General features: G+C 40.9%; 1 long non-coding RNA gene across 1 annotated transcript in view; it reads right to left on the minus strand.

Annotated features, from left to right (window-relative positions):
* LOC311522199 overlaps positions 1 to 21964 on the minus strand; it is a 43511-nt gene that overhangs the window by 15807 nt on the left and 5740 nt on the right. The window contains exon 3 of the long non-coding RNA XR_014712076.1: positions 20271 to 20417. This is a non-coding gene — a long non-coding RNA (uncharacterized lncRNA). The remainder of the gene's footprint in view (positions 1 to 20270; positions 20418 to 21964) is intronic.

Consider the following 21964-nt stretch of genomic DNA (forward strand, 5'->3'; position numbering starts at 1 on the left):
CCTCCCTATAGAATGTGCATGAAGATTGATCCCTGTTTCAGGCATTAGGACTAATGAGGGAGGCAACTCACAGACTGAACATCTGCTCTTATGACAGATTGGAGTCTGATGAATCAGAAGGCCAGCCCAGTTTTCAAACAATTCCTCCAAACAAGGATGTGCACAGTGGTCATTTCACACATGGATCTGGTCAATAAAAAAATTGTGTGGCGGGTAGTGTGGACAGCCGGCATAAATAATCAGTTCTTGTGAACAATGGATCACCCTCACTGATGGGAGAACACAAACAAATACAAATAGTTTAGCTGTTCCCTGGAGACTCAGTCTTTTGAAACACAGAGCTATTAGAACAAAATCAATAACTATGAACTTTGCTGAATTTGGCTTTTCTGAGCATTCAGTGGAAACCCTCAGACCACCTGCCACTCTTAGGAATCTCTAAATGGGGGGAGAAAAAGGATCATTAAGATTTCAGGCTAGTTCCCCTCTAACCACATAGTGACCTGCTAGATCTCTCCGGTTCCTAGCCCTATTTGGTTGCCCTGCTCTTTTACAACACTTCAGTGTATCTATAACTGTCAGTCTCTGTAAAGCTTTGCATTTTCGTAAAACATCAATCCCATAATTTAATCTAAATAAGCATGATACAGCCTGGGGAAAAAATCTATATATGGTACTACTGAGTGATACTATGACACAGCAGAGATGCTTCAGGAATTTTCAGATTAATTCCAAATTCAGTAGTAATGTATATACAAAGACAATTATTAATATTTACTTAGCCTGAGCATAAGTAGCCCAGAGAATGGAATTGTGGTCTAGTGGTAAAAGTACAAGATTATGTGCCAGGATATATATATATACTGTTGTTGGATGTGTCACAGATTTAAGGTTTCACATCCTCTGAAGTCGAGCAGGATTCTGCCATTGTCTTCAATGGGAGAAAGACTGGGTCCTTAGGGCTTCATCTTACATAGTGCTGAGTGAGCTCACTGAAGGAACTGAGCTCAGAATCTTTCAGATTATGCCCTTAAACTCTCCATTGATTATGTTCCCCATTAGTAGAAAGGGAATAATAAGATGTATCTAGTTTAGGGGGTATTTTGAGGCCTAAATCACAAATGTTTATAAATCAGTTTAAGATTCCCAGATGGAACCTACTACAGAAGTTTGAAGTATATTAATATGATGTGTGATGATAATGAATAATAATAATAATAATTGTTATCATTATTTTATTTTATATATTAAGCTAGCTCCAACTCCCATTCAAGAAAGACTCACATTGGTTTAAATAGAAGCTAGATCAGGCCTTAATGAAGACAATCTTGCAAGGTGCTGAGCACTTTCAACTCCAAGTGAAATCATCACCCTGAGTGAGCAGGATTGCATCCTCATTGAGCTATGTAGAGACTTCAGTCAGGGGAATAAATATAATTGCAAACCAAGAAGTATGAAAATGATTAGAATATGTTAACAAACACAACATTAAAAAGCTGAGCTAGGAAAACCTCTTGACTGGAAACACAGAGTATATATTATGTTGTTTCCATAAAGAACTGCTATACTGTACAAATTAAGGGAGGGCAATTAAAATTAAATCATAAGATACACAATAACTATATAATGAATGGTGGTGGAGAAGGAAAACATTTGGTAATAATGAACAACAGTAGGAAAATTTATAATGAGGATGATGGAGGATTTTTTTAGTGTCAGAGCAGAGTACAGGCCAAATAAGACAATTAACTTGCTTAGCTGAAAACAATTTTCAGGGATGTACATGGAATTAGGAAAGATCGCTTTAATTATTATTTGAATGTCATTAGCTTTAACAAAGGGAACAAAGTCAGTACATGATTGCAAACAATGAAAAAGCTCAACATGGATGTCGTTTGCATTCTCCTTTTCAGAGCCGACCTTAAGGAAAATGGTGCCCTGAGTGAACTTGTATTTTGGCACCCTTGGCCCCTGAGGTTCCCCCTGGCCCCCATGGGCTCCCCAAGCTCCCCCCTTCACCCCAACCCCGTACTGTGCCTCCTTTGCCCCTAACCCCTGGCCACCTCCTCCACCACTAACCCCTGCACTGTGCCCTTCTTTGCTTCTAATCTCTGCACTCCCCTCCTGTGCCCTTAACCCCTTCATTCCCCTCCTGTGCCCAGGTGTGGAAATTGAGCTAGATGCAGGGAGCAGCTGGCATTGCTCCTCCTTCCTCCCTCCCCCCACCGAATGCTGCTTCTCCTTGCACCCCTACTGGGCTCTGTGTGTGTGGAAGTGTCAAGGAGCAATAGGATGACCAGATATCCCAATTTTATAGGGACAGTTCTGATATTTAGGGCTTAGTGTTATATAGGCACCTAATACCCCCGACCCCCTGTCCTGAATTTTCATACTTGCTGTCTGGTCACCCTAAGGAGCAATGTCAGAGCTCTCTGCATCCAGATCACTTTCCCCACCTGGGCTGAATAAGGAGAAGGCAGAGAGCAGCAGTTCCTGACGCTTGCCTCACAGCACAGCACAGGTGGGCCAAGTGACCTGGATGCACAGAGCACTTGGTGTTGCTCCTTGCTCCCCCCACTCAGAGCCCTCTGGGAGGCATGGAGGAACATTGGAGGGGGGCGTGAGCAGTATCTGTGCATCACCGCTCTCCTCTACCCACCATGCTCCTCTGCCAGGAGGAAGCGCAGCAAAATCTGTGCACCCCTCCTCCCTCACATGATGCTCCCTTGTCAGTTGTGAGCAGTTTCTGTCTCTACACCGGCAGCGTGCACATCTGCGCTGCTGCACAGTGCCCCCCTTGACATGGTGCCCCAGGGGGTCGCCCGGGTGGCCCACCCTTAAGGCTGGCCCTGATACTTTTAATGCTCATACAATAACTCCCATGAACCTGGAGAGAAAATAATTATTTATTAATATTCATTTATTCAAGGTGAGTTCCAAAGTTCAGCAAAGTCAGTGAGAGCCTCTCTATTGACTTCAGTGGAAGTCAGCTCTGGCCCCCTGTGCACAAAGATGTGGTAACGCGTGAACACAAAATAAAAGAAATAACATCGTAATCATTAGCTAGTTGAAATAATATAATAATTTCCTCCTCATCTTTAGTTTCCGAGATGCTATTTACAAAGTTAGGGCCTGATCTTGCAAACACTTTACTAATGGGTGATTGCTACCTGATCCCCCGATTTATGTCGGATAGCACCTTACATGACAGGTAGTTCCTTTAATTTGAGAGGGATTATTCAATACCTGTAAAGGAAATAGAATCTGGTATGTGGGACTCCTCAGACTATGAGTTTGATCCAAAGTCTCTTGAAGTCAATGGAACGCTTTCCATTGACTCCAATGGTCTTTGGGTCATGCCTTATGACTGGTAGTATATGTTTGCACGATCAGGCTTTCAGTTAAGCCAAATGAAGAAATACTGTAGGTCTTGTAAGAGAGCAGATGTAGTGATATTTTCAACCTGAACTACTTCTGACAAATATCCACGCTATTGGGTATTTATCAGAACCACACCTCTGAACTTTTTGACTTTCACTCCACACTAGCTAACCCCCCAGCCCCAATCAAGACTAAGAGCAAGAATCTGGTTGTTCCTGCAGGGTGGAAAGGGAAAGGTGTCAGAATCTGTGCAGGGAACAGGTAGAATCCTATTGCTTGTGAACTTTGAGCACAAGGTGTAAGGGAATGTTAATGATTCCCCCACCCTATGAATACTCCTGGTAGAACCATAAACATATGTCCCATTTTGGCCAGGACAATCTCTTTTTTAAGGACTGTCTCGACTTTTTTGGCAAAACTGATTATCACTTGGCAAGAGCAAACAGGACAAATGCATAGTTTTGCCAAAAATGTGGGGTGTGGCCCCTAGCAGGGCATGGAGGCAGAGCTAGCAGCAACGCCAGCCCTGCATGGGAGGGAGGGCTTGGGAGAGTGGCTGGGGCAGGCAGTAAGGGGGCTCAGGCCAGTCCTGCACATAGCGTGGAGATGGGCGACTCAGGAAGACTCCACATGGGAAAGCAGTGCGGGGGTGGGGGCTCATGCGAGCCCCACACATGGGGGAGAGAGGGTAGCCTTCAGCTGGCCCCACATGGGCAGGAGGCAGGGAGGGCTGGAGGGGGTCATGTGGGGTAGAGGGAGTGAGTGGGTGGCCTTGGGCCGGCCCTGTCCAGTGTCCCGTTTTCCCTTTGTGAAAATATGGTCACACTAAGCTTCATCTCTAAACTAATTGTGTGATTCTACTTCTCTGCTCTCCCCACTTCAGTGCCCCTGGAGGCACTATGCTACCCTGACCTCAGCAGATAAAAGGTCTCCAGCCAGGGGCATTTCAACAATGGCTCTTTACACCCTGCCCTCCAATCACAGCTGTGGCTGTAAAAGCCTTAACCCTAGATATCTGAGAACATTTGACTTGGTTTTTAATACTGTGTCAGCTGTTTGGTAATAGTATAGTAATGAATCTGAGTTAATGACACATACAGAGTGTTATTGTTTCTGGCTGCCACATGTGGACAGTGAGGGTGGGTGTATAATGAAGGAGAATGAGGTTTTGAATGATCTGGAACATATTGGTGCAAAGTGATGTGTGTACAGGGAATCTGCCACTGACAGCACTATAGCCTCTCATTAGAACCATAACAGCTGTCTGACAATGATGTGACCCCAGATTTTGAATTGTAGAGTTCACTGGTGGGGGCAGGGGGGCAGCTACACCTTGCATTGCTTAGTTCCTGAACTATTGTGCAGGTGACACCAATTTCACTCCCCATGCAAGCTGAAATCAATATAACACAATTTTACAAGTTAGCGTTTTTTCAAAGGTCCCTTCTGAACTGACTAAAATCACAAAGAGCTGGTGAATTATGGTAATTTTCCCCCTTACTCAAGGGAAAACTCCCTGCTTGCTTCTTTTCTTCATTCCTTTTTTTTTTTTTTTTAAATAACCAGAGTTTCTCCCAGACAACTCATAGCTTCCAGAAAGAACAGACATGTGATGGAGATAGGTCTGTTTCCATGCAAAGGACCATGCAGGATTCCGGGAATTTGTGTTGTTAAGCAAATTCAAAAGGGCTTTTTTCTCTGCTAGTGAAGTAATGAAGTTTCCGCTGTGGACACAATGAATTGACAAGTGAGGACTTAGTGGAAAGCTCTTTTGCCTTCTAAATAATTACATGTGCTGCTTATAAAGGAAGAATAGAGCAACCCCTCCAATACTCACACATACACACTCTTTCTTGGAACAGTGAACAAAGCAGGTTTCTTGGATGAAATGCCTGGGGCTAAATCCCTGGGTGTGGAGTAACCAATTTGTGCTACACTGTAGTGTAATTTGACCATAAATCTGGTTAAACCAGCCCAAGATAAGTAGACCCAGTGTGAATGATCCTGCAGAGGAGTAAATCTGACAGCTGCCTATCTTAGGGTTTTACACTGCTTCCCATCACCATAGCATTATGCACCTTGTACCTCCCTGCTGCTGACACAGAGAAGAAAAAGAGGGTGTGATTACAGAACCAGGGTGTGTCCAAGATACCCCCTACCTCATGCTAAAATTGGGTTCTTTTCAGCACTCTGGCATTGTTAAAGGTCAGAAGAAGATAGAGCAGCTTTTAAACTGCTCTAACACAACACAAGAGAAATGCACAGATCAGCACCATGATCAGGGAAGTCTACTCCTTATTTCTTCATGATACCTCTGCATTTTGAACCACTGAGAAAAGATTGTGTGTTTCTTTCTGCCTTATTACTCCTATATCTCAGTTCATCTGATTTTTTGTGTCTGTGATTATGGCACTTAATTTGTAATTGCTTACATTAAAATAAATACCAAAGCTGAATATTAGAGAAAGACCTCATGGAAACAGGAAAAGGTTTCTGTATGTTGTCAACCATTTCCAGATAAATGACTACAGATGCATTTTTCATTGAATCTTGGCACACACCGTGATTTGCGCTACTACCAGCAAAGAACCTCACAGGAAGGGAACACAGAGAGTTTGCTGGCATTTATGGCTTCAGACAAGATAGGCTGTGCATTGCAGCAGGCTCCTTGGAACTCTAACAAGTACATGTGGTCAGATCACCATGTCAGTGGTCACGCTGGATCTCACAAGCTAAGCAAGTTCATATATTTTCAGTACTTGGATAGGAGACCCCTAAGGAAAACCTAAGGCTCTGCAGAAATCAGTACTGGTGCATCAATAGACAGTCATATTCCCAATGAGTCACTTATGCATCATTTCTGCACAGAAAACCATTCAACACAGTGTACAGTTGCCTGTAGAATGAAAGTAAGCTGTCCAGGGGGCATAGCTAGTGTGTATACATGTTATTTTCTATATGGAATAAAAGAAAGGGAAATTTAGCATGATGTTCACTATGCTTGAAAAATACTGACGATGTAGCTGGAGGTGAAAAGTACATGAATGAAATAGGCCTTGTGTGGCCTTTTACTACACTCAGAACATGGATAAAACCAGTTTAAAGTTATACAGGGATGCCCTTAGGCAAGCATTCCAGAATATTTTACATAGCAAATACATTCACAGAGAGTACTGGATTGCCAGATAAAGCAGAGAAGGCTTAAGTTTACATAGAGTAGACTACCCTGAGAAGACTGTGTAAGTTTACACAGAATAGGCACGTCATCTATCAATCTGAAGTTTATTCCATATAAGCAGCGGTAAAAAGCCCTGGCTCCAAATGATTGGGAATTGCAGTTTGGGCCATCTAAAACTCAAACTGTTAGCTGGATTTATATTATTCCCATAAATACTAGGAGGGCATCACTCAGACAAAGATAACATAGCAATGATGTATACAGTACAGCCTTTTAATTAATCAGCTGAACCTTAAGATACAGCCAATGATTCAGCAGAAGACACTGAAGAGATATGAGAATCAGAAAAGTATATTGATTAGTCTTGATTAGAAATAAACGAAGCAAAATTTGTACCCATCTCAGTCCATGAAATAACGACGGTACACTAGATAATAAAAAATATATAGTAGCCATTATTGTTTACCGTATAAACAGGTCTAAATTAGGGATGAATAAATGAGCTAACACGAAGAACAGCCTTTTGAACAATCATTTGATCATTTAAAAACTCACCTCATATCAAACCTTTTTTGGAATTTCTAAAATTTGGATTTGTTTGGATTTGTTTGTTCTAAAGTTTGGATTTGTTCTACTTGGGCCTGGAAGCAGAAGTGAACAAATACAGTGAGAAAAGTTTGATCCCACAGAATGTCTAGCTAGGAATAGAGACAGAAGTGCCATAAGTCTTCTGAGAAAGCCTTTTCACGTGAGCTTGCCATCCCAGCGTTATAGCATGAATGAATTTGGATTAATATTTGGGTAAACATTAACAAACTGGATGCTTGGTTTGATCTGAACCTCTTTCAGACTTGTCCTTCACTAGTATAAACTGATTGTACTTAGACTATTGTCAGATGAAAAAATGGGTATGTCTACATGCAATTATACACCCACGGTTGGCCGGTGCAAGCTGACCCAGGCTCATGGAGTTTGAGCTAAGATACTATTTTACTGTGGTTTAGACATTTGGGCTTGATCTGCAGCTTGAGCTCTGGGACCCTCCTACCTCGCAGGGTCCTACAGCCTGGCCTCCAGCCCAAGCCTGAATATCTACAACGTAATTAAACAGCCCCTTAGCTGAAAGCCCATGAGCCCATGTCAGCTGGCATAGGTCAGCTGGAGGTTTTTAATTGCAGTATAGACATATCAAATGAGGCTCATTTACCATATACAGTAAAGAACTGAGAACTTGAGTAAAAAAGTCATCTCAAGATTATTGCTAGAAGAGATCAGGAAACCAGTGATGAGGATGAAGGAATTTAGGTGACACATTTTAACAAACAATGAATTTGTTACTCCTGCCAATTTAAAAGAATTACGCAATATCCTGAATTTTGCATGGATTGTAGAATGTCAAAATAGCTAGTCAGAGTGAACACCAAAATTTAAATATTAAAAGTTTAAAGAACACTAAATAGTGTGCTAGCCACCAATATAAAAATGAAAACATGTGAGTATAGTAAATGAAAAGAGAAGCAAAATAAAACAACAAATAGAACAAAAACATGACCTCCCCAAACCAAACTACATTCAAAACAGGACTCCAGACGACAAAGGAAAAAAAAAAAGTCTAAGCTGTGTACAAATGAATGAAAATAGAAAAGAAAGAACCATTTCGAAACTTTAAAGATTTCAAACACTCTGAAAAGTCCTCGGCTCACCCTCTGTCTAAACCAGCTGTTGAAATGTCTGAGCATGATGATGATGTACTTTCCAACTGTCATACAGAGATTTGTACAAAGTAGTAAGGGCTTTCTGTACCCTTAGAAAGTATCAGACCTGAGAGAGGGAATATGATTCATTATGGTAAATCTGACATCAAGAATACTGTAATCAAAGGTCTGACTCCTGGTGAATACAAAGTGTGGAGGAACAGGGTAAAGAATGGAGACAAACTGAAGACAAGCAGATAAATGTCACCCAGTGATAGCAATTTAACAAATAAACATCTTGAGAAGGAGTTAGCACTGGTAGTGCTGTGGAGATGGGATGATATGGATATTTTCCACCTTTTTAAAAATACGGAGAACAGATCAGGACTGCTCAATAGGCAAATGTTGTTATTTTGAATGACATTTGAAGGATTGGGGAACTGTCTAATACATGTCAAGGCAAAGTGGTAATTACTGGTCTTTTTGTTTCAAAATGAGGAACATAGTCTGTCAGTCACCGAGGCTTTTCACACCAGTATGTCTCAGAGATCTTAAAGCATTGAACTAATGCAGAGATTGAAGGGCACTGTTAATAAGTGGGGGGAAAAATTCCATAGATGGGTAAGAACAAAAGAACCAATGACTTGGAAGAATGAGATAACATGTATTCTGTAGAGACCCAAGTAATATGTTTATTAATAGGCATGAGATATTTTCCTTTTGGAGGAGATATTAAATATCCCCTGAATTTTTTTTTGTAAGAAAAGGAGATTTGCCCCAGCATCCTGCCTAAATTCCCCCCAGAAGAGTCAGCTGGATAGGATATTCTTCACTTCCCATCCTAAACTATGTGGTATTTCTTTTTCACTTCCTGTCATTATAGTGGGGCTGCAGCACCACTAGCATACATGTTGAGATTAGTTTGCTCTTTAAACCTTGCTTATTCTGAGGGTTTTAAATTCCACATGCTTTACTTGGATTGTCTTGAAGTTGCTGTGCCTCATGGGAGTCCAGGGTAGGGCTGGTGGTCCAAATTTGAGCTAATTTGAAAAATTTGAACAAAACATAATCCCCTTAAAGATCATGTGGCAAAATGTTATAGTTCTCATAACTTCCTCGCCCCACTCACACACACATCTGGAATTCAGACTGCTCTGTCCTTCACAAAATGGTATCACCATGTTGGGACTGATCTCAGCTAGTGTCCAGAACCCATAGTCCCTTTAGGCTAGCAATATTTAAATATCTGAAGGGTAGCCGTGTTAGTCTGGAACTGTAAAAGCGGCAAAGAGTCCTGTGGCACATTTTAGACTAACAGACGTATTGGAGCATAAGCTTTCATGGGTGAATACCCACTTCGTTGGATACATGGAGTGGATATTTCCAGAGGCAGGTATAAATATGCAAGCAGGCTTGCATACCTGCTTTATACCTGCCTCTGGAAATTTCCACTCCATGCATCCAATGAAGTGGGTATTCACCCACGAAAGCTTATGCTCCAATACGTCTGCTAGTCTATAAGGTGCCACAGAACTCTTTGCCAATATTTAAATAGTTATTCAGGATAAAATTAGCTCTGCAATGTGGCTCAAAACAAGCTGTCAAGCTACAAAAAGTCATTTGCAAATGTGCAGCATGACTGGGTCTCAGTTGTAAGCCAGACTGTATATGCAACCTGAAGGCAGTGTGACATCAGAATGACACAGTAAAATTGATTAATAGATTTCAAGGCCAGAAGGGACCATGGTGCTTATGTAGTCTGATCTCTTGTATAACATAGGCCATAGAACTTTCCCCAAATAATTCCTATTTGGACTAAAGCATATCTTTGGAAAAAAACACATCCAATCTTAATTTAAAAAAATGCCACTGATGGAGAATCTACCACAACCGTTCATAAGTTGTTCCAATGATTAAATACTCTAGCTGTTAAAAATTGACCCCTTATTTCCAGTCTGAATTTGACTAGCTTCACCTTCTAGCCATTCGATTGTGTTATACCTTTGTCTGCTAGATTGAAGAGCCCATTATCAAATATTTGTTCCCCATGTTGATATTTATAGACTGTAATCAAGTCAGCCCTTAACCCTCTCTTGTTAAACTAAATAGATTGAGCTGCTTGACTTTATCACTCTCAGGCATGTTTTTTAATCCTTTAATCATTCTTGTGGCTCTGCTCTGAAACCTCTCCAATTTATCACCATTCTTCTTGAACTGCAGGAACCAGAACCAGTATTCCAACAGTGGTCACATCAGTGCCAAATACAGAGGTAAAATAAACTTCCCTACTCCTACATGAGATTCTCCAGTTTATGCATCCAAGGTTCAGCTGATTATCCACCACAACCCCCAAACCTTTTTTAGTCACTGCTTCCCAGGATAGAGTCCCCCAACCTGTAAGCATGGCCTACAGTCTTTGTCCCTAGATGTACACATTTACAGGTGGCCATATTAAAATGCACACTGTTTGCTTGCACCCAGCTTATCAAGTGCTCCAGATTGCTCTATATCAGTGACCTGTCCTCTCCATTATTTATCAATCCCCTAATCTTTGTGCAAATTTTATCAGTGATGACCTAATGTTTTCCTTCAGGTCACTGATAACAGTGTCGAATAATAAAGACCCAAGAATCAATCCATGTGGGATTCCACGAGAAACACAATGGTTTAGAACAGCAAGCCCAACCCCTCGATTATAAGAGATAGGAATTTGAATTTTCTCCTCTGTAGATCTGCATTTGATATTAGTGCTCCTAACCAGCCTTTTCCTTAGTGTCCAGAACCACAATGGGGATTACATTGCAATATTTTACACACTAGATACATTGAATGACGTACCATAATGTGAACCAGACCTGAAATAACACAGAAGCTGTGACTGCATGAAAATGATTATTGTGTTATTGTAGGAAGTCTCTCCAAATTAGTCAAATACTCAAGCTGATCTCTGTCACTAAGCATGGACAGTGCTGTTGTCCTTATCTGTAAGGGAAATGAAATGGGAAGAATACTAACACTGCTAATTTGCTTATTATGGCATACAGCAGTGTTTCCCAAACTTGGGACACTGCTTGTTCAGGGAAAGTCCCTGGCAGGCCGGACCAGTTTGTTTACCTGCCACATCCACAGGTTCAGCCGATCGCGGCTCCCACTGGCCGCGGTTCACTGTGCCCAGCCAATGGGGGCTCCGGGAAGCAGCGGCCAGAACGTCCCTCAGCCCACGCCACTTCCCGAAGCCCCAATGAACCGCGGCCAGTGGGAGCTGCAATCAGCTGAACCTGTGGACGCGGCAGGTAAACAAACCAGCCTGGCCTGCCAGAGGCTTTCCCTGAACAAGCAGCGTCCCAAGTTTGGGAAACACTGGCATACAGAAAAGACAACATCTTAGACAAAGACACACAAACTTGCTCTAACGGGTAAGGTGCCTCCTGCATACATAGTCCTGGTTAGATATTTACTTTAGAAATATTCTCAGGGGAAATATCATTAATGAAATAGAGAGATGAAAAACCTCTAGTAAGCAGCAGCAGTAGGGTAACATAATCACACTACATACTCCCCACTTGAGCAAATGGACTGAACAATGGTAACAATGGGCCAGAAGGTCTCCTGAACAATGGCACTGAGTGTGATCAAAGAAAAGCATGTTGCTGAAATGCCACTCGATGTCGGCATGTTCCAAAGGATTGGTGAACATCAGGAAATGTAGTTTAAAATGCATAGAGTCACACAGTTTAAGGCTAGAAGAGACCATCAGCTTCTAACCTGACCTCCTGCACTTATCAAACCACCATCAATTATCCTGGTTTTCAGAGATTTAAATAAGGGTGCAGGTGACATCCTGGAAGGGTGTAAGGCATTGCTAGTCAATCTTAATTATGCACTATCAAAGTTTCTGAGTGGTGAATTGATACCTTTATGTAGTGTTTCTATGAGCTAACCAACTGTTGCTTTCTACCTCAGATGTAGCTGCATTAGAAGGGTATGTGAAGTAATTGTTGTGCACATAGTCTGTAGAATTAGGCTCCTTCAGGATGAAGGGGTATAATTGTATGATATAAATAAACAATAAATAATAATAATAAATAATAAATAAATAATCTTGCCTCCATACCAGAATTTTCTGGTCACTTTCTCAAATATTGTAAATTAAAAACATGTCATCACAAACAGGGCAACAGATCCAAACAGAGCTGTGGGTAAGATTGAAACAACTCCACACTGACCAAATTTTTAGAAGAGAGCTAAACAAATCATGAATATCCATCCATCTGTTAAAAACAGTTGTCAGAAGTGTAGTGTACAGGAACTGGGTACCTCAAACTGTTGATTCACAAAACAAAAACAAAAAAAGATTTTTGACTTTTTGACAAAATTTGGGATGGGAAAACATTTTGAAATTTCAAAAATTTTCCTGGGACAGGAAATCCATTTTTTGCTCAGCTCTGGTCACTGATTCACACTTTCCTTGGATTTGCCAGCTTTTTTGTGTGACTTGGGTTCAGAAATGTATGCACATACCCAGAGTGTCTTGGATTCTTATAACCATAAATACACTCAATTTAGACTTTTGTGACCACCCTATTATGAAGCTACAACAGGACCAGAATACATGCAGTTGGATGTAAATGCAGAAGGAGTCCTAAGAAAAGCTATGAAAACCCTGTGTTGAGTGTCAGGGCGATTCATGCGTGTCTGTTTGCTAGTGGAACCAGAACAACACAAACCACCGAAGTGTCTGTCCACATTTCTTTATGTGGCCCCACAGTCTGAAAACAACAAGCAATAGAAACAGAGCAGTCCTTATGTTTTCAGTATTGGTTTCTACTCAATGAAATTTTATTCAATATGGCCCATAAAGACTGTCCTTTTTAAAGGTTTGAGCCTAACTGGACTTAGTTGCACCTGATTACAGCTAAGCTTCCCTAGAGAGCTCTGTCCTGGCTGTTGCTCAGTACAATCCATTGTGTCTTTCTCTAAAAGGAAAGCCCTTCTTTTAAGGCTCAGCTGTACCTAGTTAGCACCCAAATGGTACTATCTTTCTGAGCTCCCTCTGAATGCTGGTTGTTAATTAATTTCCAGAATCTGAGGCTACTGTTGTCTAGCTCTGTTTCCTCCTCTTAGGGATATCACTGGGCAGAGGATGGTTGGGCTTCCATATTCCTTCAGGATGGGACAAAAGATCGCACAGCACATCCCACAAATGTATATGCTGGTTTATAACTGTCAGAAGTACAATACTAATGTCAACCCTAAAAGTTGATGTGACTAAAAAGGTGTATTGGGTATCTTTCTTCCCCTACTGTGATACTTCTGTCTACTCTGTTTATGGGTAGTCACTAAACAATACTGATGATGGACAAATGGAACTTTACATGACCACCCAAAAAAAAAAAAGAAAAAAGAACACCCAACAATGCCAAGTGACTAACACATATATATGATCAGAAGAGAAGATCAAGAACAACTGAACTGTTGTGGCCATTTCATGTCCTCCTTGGTCTGTTTGGTCCTCTCCCATTGACATCAGCAAGGTGGTGTGTGCACAGTGTCCCTTCACTGTAATATTCAAATGGAATCACAAACTCAGTAAAACAGATTTCCCACACTTAATAAATGTATTATGAAGCTGAACCTCCTTAATGGCTCAAGTCATCTGAGAAACAGTCATGTCCTCTTTTGACTTCTTATTCCTGTTTTTCATAGCCTCATAGAAGTTATAAATGGAAAAGAGCACACTTAACTCCCACACAATAGGGTGGTGGAAGAGGACCTCCTTCATAACCTTTATCCCAGTGGTTAGATACTTACCTGGGATGAGGAGGCTGTCCCCAGTTCAAATCCCCCTCCCACCTGTTGTGAAGAAGGGATTTAAACAGAGATCTGCCACCACTCAAGAGACTGCCCCACCTCAGAGGCTATTGGATATTCTGATTGGGAGCTTCTTTAGTCTCTCCTGTTGAAGCTGTTCCACTGTGTATAAATACCTAATTTATCATTGGGACAGACAGAGATAGAAAGAGCAAGCAAGTATGAGAAAGATTTTATACCAGTGGTGGGAAACTTGTGGCCCACGGGCTGCACATGGCTCATCAGGGTAATTCGCTGGTGGGCCATGAGACAGTTTGTTTACATTGCCCATCCGCAGGCACAACCACCTGTAGCTCCCAGTGGCCGGAGTCCTCCATTCCCAGCCAATGGGTTGCCCACCACTGCTCTATACCCTGGTGGTTAGAGCACACACCCAGGATATGGAGGTGCAAGATTCAGTCCACCAGAGCCAATAAATCTTTCACTATTTATCCAAAGTGGAACAGCTTTAGCAGGAGAGATTAAGGGAGCTGCATTGGAATACCCCATAGCCCAGCAGTTTGGCCACTCACCTAAGTGGTGTTCAAATCCCTTCTCCTTATCAGGCAAAAAGGGGACTTGAGTTGGAGTCTCCCACATCCCAGGTGAGTGCTCTAACCCCTGGGCTAAAAGTTATGAGGGTGCTGCTGTTGCTTTCAAGAAATACCTTAGATGCCTAACTCAAAGAGAGGGTTCACAGATAAGAATTCAAAGCAGAGATAGGAGTCTCTCTCTAGACTAGGCTTGGGCACTGAAATTGCTGAGGGGGTGGGCCATAAGTTACCCATTTCTTTGGCATCTCCCATTGGCTAGCTTGTGTGGGGCTCTACTTAGAATGCTGGCTTCTGTGAATCCTATTCTTAGGTGTCTGTATCCCTCCATCCATGCATAGGGAGCCTGAGCACCTAATGCAGGCTTTCCAATCCCAGTGACTTTGTATGTGGCTAGGTTTTGTGACACTCAGCATCACAACACTTAAGTTCCTTCATGAATCTAGTCCTAATTCGCTGTAGTCCAGAAACAGGTCATCAGCCTTTTATAGCTAGCTATGTAGACGCTATTCTATATTTTTAAAATTCTTTTAAAAATTTTAAATGTTTAATTCTTTGGCCAGTCTAGTATGAAGTGACTGAAGAATTGAGACTTCTCCACATTCCTTTTCTCTTAGCTGGGACAAGCACAAGTGAACACCTCTGAGGCCCATGAGTTCAAACTGTCCATTGCTTTGATGACAGAAGACTGGCAGTCCAATTAACAATCTCAGACAATAGACCATCTTAGCTCCAAGACCATTATTAGCCTCCTGAACTGTGGGAGCAAGAATTCTAAAATGGGGGAAAATAGTCCAGGCTTCTCTTGTATCTCATTATGCAACCGTTAGGATGATTTAAATAAGTGGTTATGGAACATAATAAGAAAACTCTTATGATACAGATATCTATTTAGGATCACCCCCTGTTCTTGAGTTTCCTCTATGAATTGTCACCCCATCCTATACAGACTGAATGGACCTTCAGCTGCTGTGTGGTTTCCTAGTGATATAGTCCCCATAAATTAGTCTTTCCAAGGCTTGCCCATCCCAGAGCAGAATGTAAGGTCTTAGACCAGCTCATGGACTAATCCCTCATGGAAGGGGGAGAGATAAAAGTTTTTAAAGTTTTTACCAAAACTAAAAGATAGACACACACATAGACAGATACATAGATAGAAATTTTAATTTAGAGTGATGTCACTAGATTAATGCTTTCACATGTCTAACTATACATATATAATACAATAGATGAATGTATATGCCTATCTAGATACATATGTGTATATATATATATACACACAAATAACATATACTGTCCTCTATCAATTAAAAGGAGACAGCAGACAGCAGAAATATCTTCTGTCCTATGTCTAATCTCAAGTCAGGTCTAAAGATACAAAACTGGATCTGTTTTCCTTAAATGCTTATAAAACTGTTGGTGATATTTGCAATACATTTATGATTCACAGCATGCTTTAATGGGATCAGTGAAGTTAATAAAACTTCATCCATAGTATCTGAACAAATGAAGGCCAATCTATTTCTGCAACCACAAAGAGACTGCTCTAATTTTTCACATTGTGAAATCCCACTTAGCCATTCTGTACAGCATGGATATTCTGTTGGTTCCTGCGTCAAGTACTGTGAGGCTTAGTACTTGTCAGCAATAAATGTGATACTTTAATAGCTAGCTAAACTCAGTGATTCCAGAAGGCTGAAAATCAAAGCACAGCTAAGCTAATTTAGGATCTGTTTTATATCCCTATTGATCTGCATTAGTTACTGATTAGAATCTGGAGGTGTTAACACCAAGGAGGGAGAGTAATTGTTTGGATCAGTAGTAGGGCATATAACTACAAGTATGGGATGAAATTAAAGACAGCATAATTTCAGATGAATATTGAATGGTGTAACAATCTCCTAAAGCAAGAGCTGTCTTTCTCTTAACTGAACATTTTTAAGTTGAACTGGAAAAAAGCAATAATCTTTCACTGCACGTGGGTTAAGGGATGGACTATCTCACCTAACAGGTCTTTTCTCTCTCTATTTTTTATTATTCTATTTCCAAAGCAAGAATTTCAAGATCTTTCCTAAAGATTCACAAACCCTGACATTATATTTCCCCATCCTACTTTTTTCCTCTCATTTTTTCACCAAATACGCCATCATACTGTCAGTCACATTCTCCCATGCAGCTCAATATATTCAGTGTTGTTTCACCAGGGATGAATTCAGCCCAGAGACAGTCACTTCCACTCTGTAAATTTAAGTGTTAATTCTAATCCCTGCTCACTTTTAGTCTGGCCTGCTCAGTCTTCTGTATCAGCTTTACATGGGTATTGTCTCAGTTTGTTAACCCTTCACATACGCAGTCTTTTCAATGTATTGACGCATTTAGCTGTCAACAGTGAATCATGATTCTTTTTGCTCAGAAATACAGTAGAAAATGGAAAGAAATTAGATCTACAATTCAATTCCCCCCACCCTCCAGCTATCTTTGTACCGACAATTCCTACTCAAGGTGATTCCTGTAGATGAAGGTTAAAAGATAACAAACAAAACCAATGTCCATGAGGCTGGAGTAGAAATCTTTCCCAACCCTATAACTGGTAATGATCTTAATCATGTGTATATGAACAAGAATCATCCTAGTAATGAAATCTAATTTGATCTATATACTCAGATGCCACTCATGTCCACTTCATTGTCCATTTTTATTTTAGAATCTTAGAAAGATTCTAAAATCACAGGATTTGAGGGAAAGGGTCCTAAATGTTGATTACCCTACAAGGCAGGAAATGGTAAACACTGTTAAATAATGCATTACACAGTGGTAAATAATCTCTTGAAACATGTGTTCAAAAACACCTATAATTGCATGACAGAACTCAAAGTATCTTCAGGGAACCATATACCACCTGGCATCTTTTTAGTTTGGGGGATTAGAAAATTTCAGGTAAAATTGGATGAAGGCAGACAGGGGTAAAGTGAAATCGTTAGGAATTTTCATAGATAAGCAATGGGGAAATGTGAGAATTTTATACTCGTTATTAGATCTATCACCCATTTCCTTGGATTCAGTGACAGGTGGTCACATCCTGCTGTCGTTCAACACAGCACAATATGTGCATGGCATAATAATACTTTGTACTTCTGAAAGTCTTTTCTCCTGCGAAACTCAGTTTTTTATGAATTTTAATTAACAAAGCCTCACTTCCTACCTTTGAGGTAGGAAGATATCATCATCCCCAGTCTCAATGATTTACCCCAATCCATATAGAGGAACATCAGCAGAACCAGAAATGGAATCCAGTCATCTTGAGACCCTTTCAATAGAAAACACTACACTGTGACATAGATTAATAGATTCCAAGGCCAGAAAAGACCATTGTGATAATCTAGTGTGACCTCCGAGATAACACAGGCCATAGAACTCCTGCAAAATGATTCCTAGAGCAGATTTTTTTTAGAAAAATATAAAACCCATACACTCTTGATTTAAAATTGTCAATGATGTCAAGTTTCTCCATCCCGTTGCAAACAGAAGGTCAGAATATCTGAACTAACTGGTATAGACGGTCGTCTCTTCTTTAGTCAAGATTCTATTGCAAACAAGTGCCAATTGCACTAGTACATTTGAATAAAATGAAAGACCTGGGGGAAAGCAGTAGCTACTTTTCACATAAGAGGGCTGTAATTCAAATCCTAGTTATTGCTCAATATGCTGGTATTGTGATCTTATTGCCCCATTTTCATAAATTTCAAAACCAATGCACAAACCAGCATGATTCAGTTCAAGAGAGTTAGTAGGCTGAAATAGTTTGGGGGGGGGGGAGGAGGGAGGCAATTGTAGAGCTGGTAGCGAATGGTAGGGAAAGGTTGCACTCTGCCTGCCTGCATTCAGCGTGGATCACATTGGTGCTATTAGTCACTTATCTTCATGAGTGCTACAAAAATTAAACAGAAAAACAATGTAGCGAAATTACAGTTGTGATGCAATAGATGATAGCTGCCTAAAAAAATAAACCAGCCATCACAACTGAACTGAACAATAACAGAAATTGAAATCTGACCAGCATCTCCTTCTTTTGTCAAGTTGATACCAAAAAGATTGCTTTTATCTTGGGTGGCTCCAGACAAACCCAGTGAGCTACACAGCTGTTGGTGTGGCTGTAAATCCTCATCTAAATATAATGAGGGAGTGTTTGAAGGAACAATGAAAGACTGGAAGAGCATTCAGTTTAATGGCATTAACTCTCCCTATTATAGAAAGTCAAGGGAGTTCTTCTCATGTCCTTTTGTCATGTTAATAATTGGAGACAACTGAATTTTGATCTTTCATGAAACGTGGTTTAGATATATTTAGGGGTGATAAATTGCCTGTGGAGACAAAATGTAATATTGGAGTCATGAATTGAGAAAAGGCTGGTAGGATGAGAACAAATTCTGTATCCCCAAAATTCACCTGTCTCAGTTGCTAAGCTCAGTTCAGAACACAAACAGGCTTGGAAAGAAATCCACTTCATGAGCTTTACTGCAATACATGGAGAATATGGATTAATCATCCAACTGTGTTAGAAACAGAGAAGATGGAAAAGCATGATCTCCATCAGTGCCAGCCTCATAAATGCCATCATAAGAAACTGATCCTGTGGGATACTGAATGATCTCTGGTCAGTGCTTCAAAGGTGAAATCCCCCATGATCACTACTAAAATGCCTTGTGAGACACCTCCTTTTCAGCTCCTCATTAAAGGTAGAATTTCAATAAAGAGGTCAATCAAAGCAAACAGTATTTATTTCTCTGTGTCCCCTTTACTGTTTTCTACCCAGTTTTCTGTTTTCTGTCCCTTGAAGTCCTATTCTGAGTCCTACTCTGTTTTTTTGTTCCTCATCTGTCTGTTTATTCTGTCCATCTCCCACTGGGTGGCATGCTGCAGTGTGATCTAATAGATAGACCACTGGATTGGGACTCAGAAGACTTGGGGACCATTCCTAGCTCGACCACTGACTGGCTAGGTGACCTCAGGAAGGTCATTTCACCCCTCTATGCCCCAGTGCCCCATCTCTAAAATGGGGATAACGATACTGACCTCCCTTGTAAAGTACTTAGAGATCTATGGATTAAAAGTACGATACAAATGCTAGGTACCATTGTTATTATTGACTCACACACAGACACACAGTCACAAGCAGACAACATAGGGCTGGGTCAATCCCTTGGAACTTTGGGGGGATGGGAGTTGATCAAATTACAATGGAATCAACTGGAACATTGTCACAATCTGAGGGAAAAAGGGAAAAAAGAGAAAGGCCTGCTAAACCAGGATGTCTGGTTACCACCAACAATAAAGTTTCTGTGACAGAACTTGACTGACAACTTTGCTGCTAGACTAGAAGCCAGTGCATGTTTTCTGTGCTGTGTTGATTCTGTAGGGATAACACCAGTGAAAACACATTTGTTTCGGTAAGGTGAGCAGACATGACTCAAAGACTCAGGAAGCAGGTACACTATGTCTGAATGTACCATTTTTACATAGTCATTCCATTCCCACCACACCCACTCTTTAGGCCATATAGAAAAATAACATGTGTGTATATATATGATAGGTGGTAATGAGGCAATTGTTACTAACCGTTGCTTTGTGAGCACTTCACGATACAGCTGTGTGCCCTTAAATATGTTGTTGAGGGAGACTGTGGGAAAAATGACACCAGCATTATATAGTGGATGCTTCTGCCAACTATTTCTCCAGGGGGTGATGCTCCCTCTGCACAGCTTGCTATGGGAAGAAATGGTTTGTTAACGAATGATAGATGCTACTTCTGCTAGGGTCATTTACAGTAGGTGATTACATTGCCACAAAGGGACCTTCCGCTGATGGATCAACAGATGCCAGCTATGAGCAGTTCATTGGTCAGCAACTACATCAGGGATTTTAGGCTGGGAGAGGTCAAGCCAGAAAATGGTCATTAGACATAATGGGAACGGGCTGTCCCCAGAGGCAAATACAGCTAAATGTAATCTGCTGCACATACAGATCAGTTGGGTTTCAGAATTCCAATTCGCTTCTACTTTTCTGTCATAGAAAATGGTGGTATCTCTAAGCTATGTTATATACTTAATATCTTATGTAGTGGGGTTCCATATTTTGCTTTCAGTTTTTAAATTTTTTTTGTATCTATTTTTGGTTTTATTAGTGACTTCTAACCTTCCAGAAAAAATATCTTATATAGATTTATTTGACAGAATAAAAGTGAGCAGAAGCCAATCATTTCATTTAGCAGTGTTATAAACAAAAATGTTAAAAGAAACCACAACATCACAAAAGCTTTTCAAAACATTCCCAATTATTGTTTGCAAACTGTGTTCCCACATCGAGTATAACCACACACAACAAATCTGCTTATTCTGTACAAGGAAGCAATGAACCATGGGGAGAGTGAACACTAAGTAATACAGGGAAATATCTTCAGACGTATTTCATACCCTTGGTGCCACATGAGCAGCTCAAAGGGGATGTTAATATGCCCACAACTGACCTTCTAAGAATTCTCCCTCCAGAGGGAAAATCTCAACTGACATAAATCTGTTGGAGATGGTTCCTGTATCAGCTTTCTCCCATCCACCCACATATGTACACGCTGGGGAAGAGAGGGGTCATGATGGGATGGGGATAGATTGAGATGGAGTGGGGTAGATGTCCTCTCTCCTACAGCAATTCTCAGGTTGTGTATGGTCACTTAGGGACTATAGTTACCTGTTGTAAGTTACAGCAGCACAGTTGTGGAATAAGGCTACTGTAACTAACTCAGTGATAACCCCCAACCCTAGGGCTGGTTGAAAAAATTACGTGGAAACTGTTTTTTATGCAAAATTGACTTATAGACAAAACAAAACTTTTCATGAAGTGTCCGCTTTCTGTGGAAAGTTTCAATTTTTCATCAAAAAAATTAACAGCTGAAAGAAAACCAAAATATTGTAGTGAAAACCAAAGCCTTTCAGGCGAATTTCAGTCAAAAATGGAAACTTGCAATTTGGACATGTCAGAATGTTTTGTTTCAGGTCAGGTAAGTCTTAACTTATGTCCTCCTGAGCTGCCACAGTGCCGCATAAGAATTGTGCTTCGGGTGCCTCATGCTCTATTGATTTGGCTCCCTGGATGGACTACATCTCACAAGATGCAAGAAAGCCATGGGACTCCCATGATACACTACAATGAGTCAGCAAGAGTGGAGACTGTGGTGCATCATGGGAGATGCAGTTGAGCTAGGGCACTCAGCCCATATGAAAATAATGTCAGGAGGAACCCAAACTACTGCTCCCACA

This window comes from Lepidochelys olivacea (genome assembly GCF_965140295.1).
Source record: "Lepidochelys olivacea isolate rLepOli2 genome assembly, chromosome: 6".
Taxonomy (NCBI): domain Eukaryota; kingdom Metazoa; phylum Chordata; order Testudines; family Cheloniidae; genus Lepidochelys; species Lepidochelys olivacea.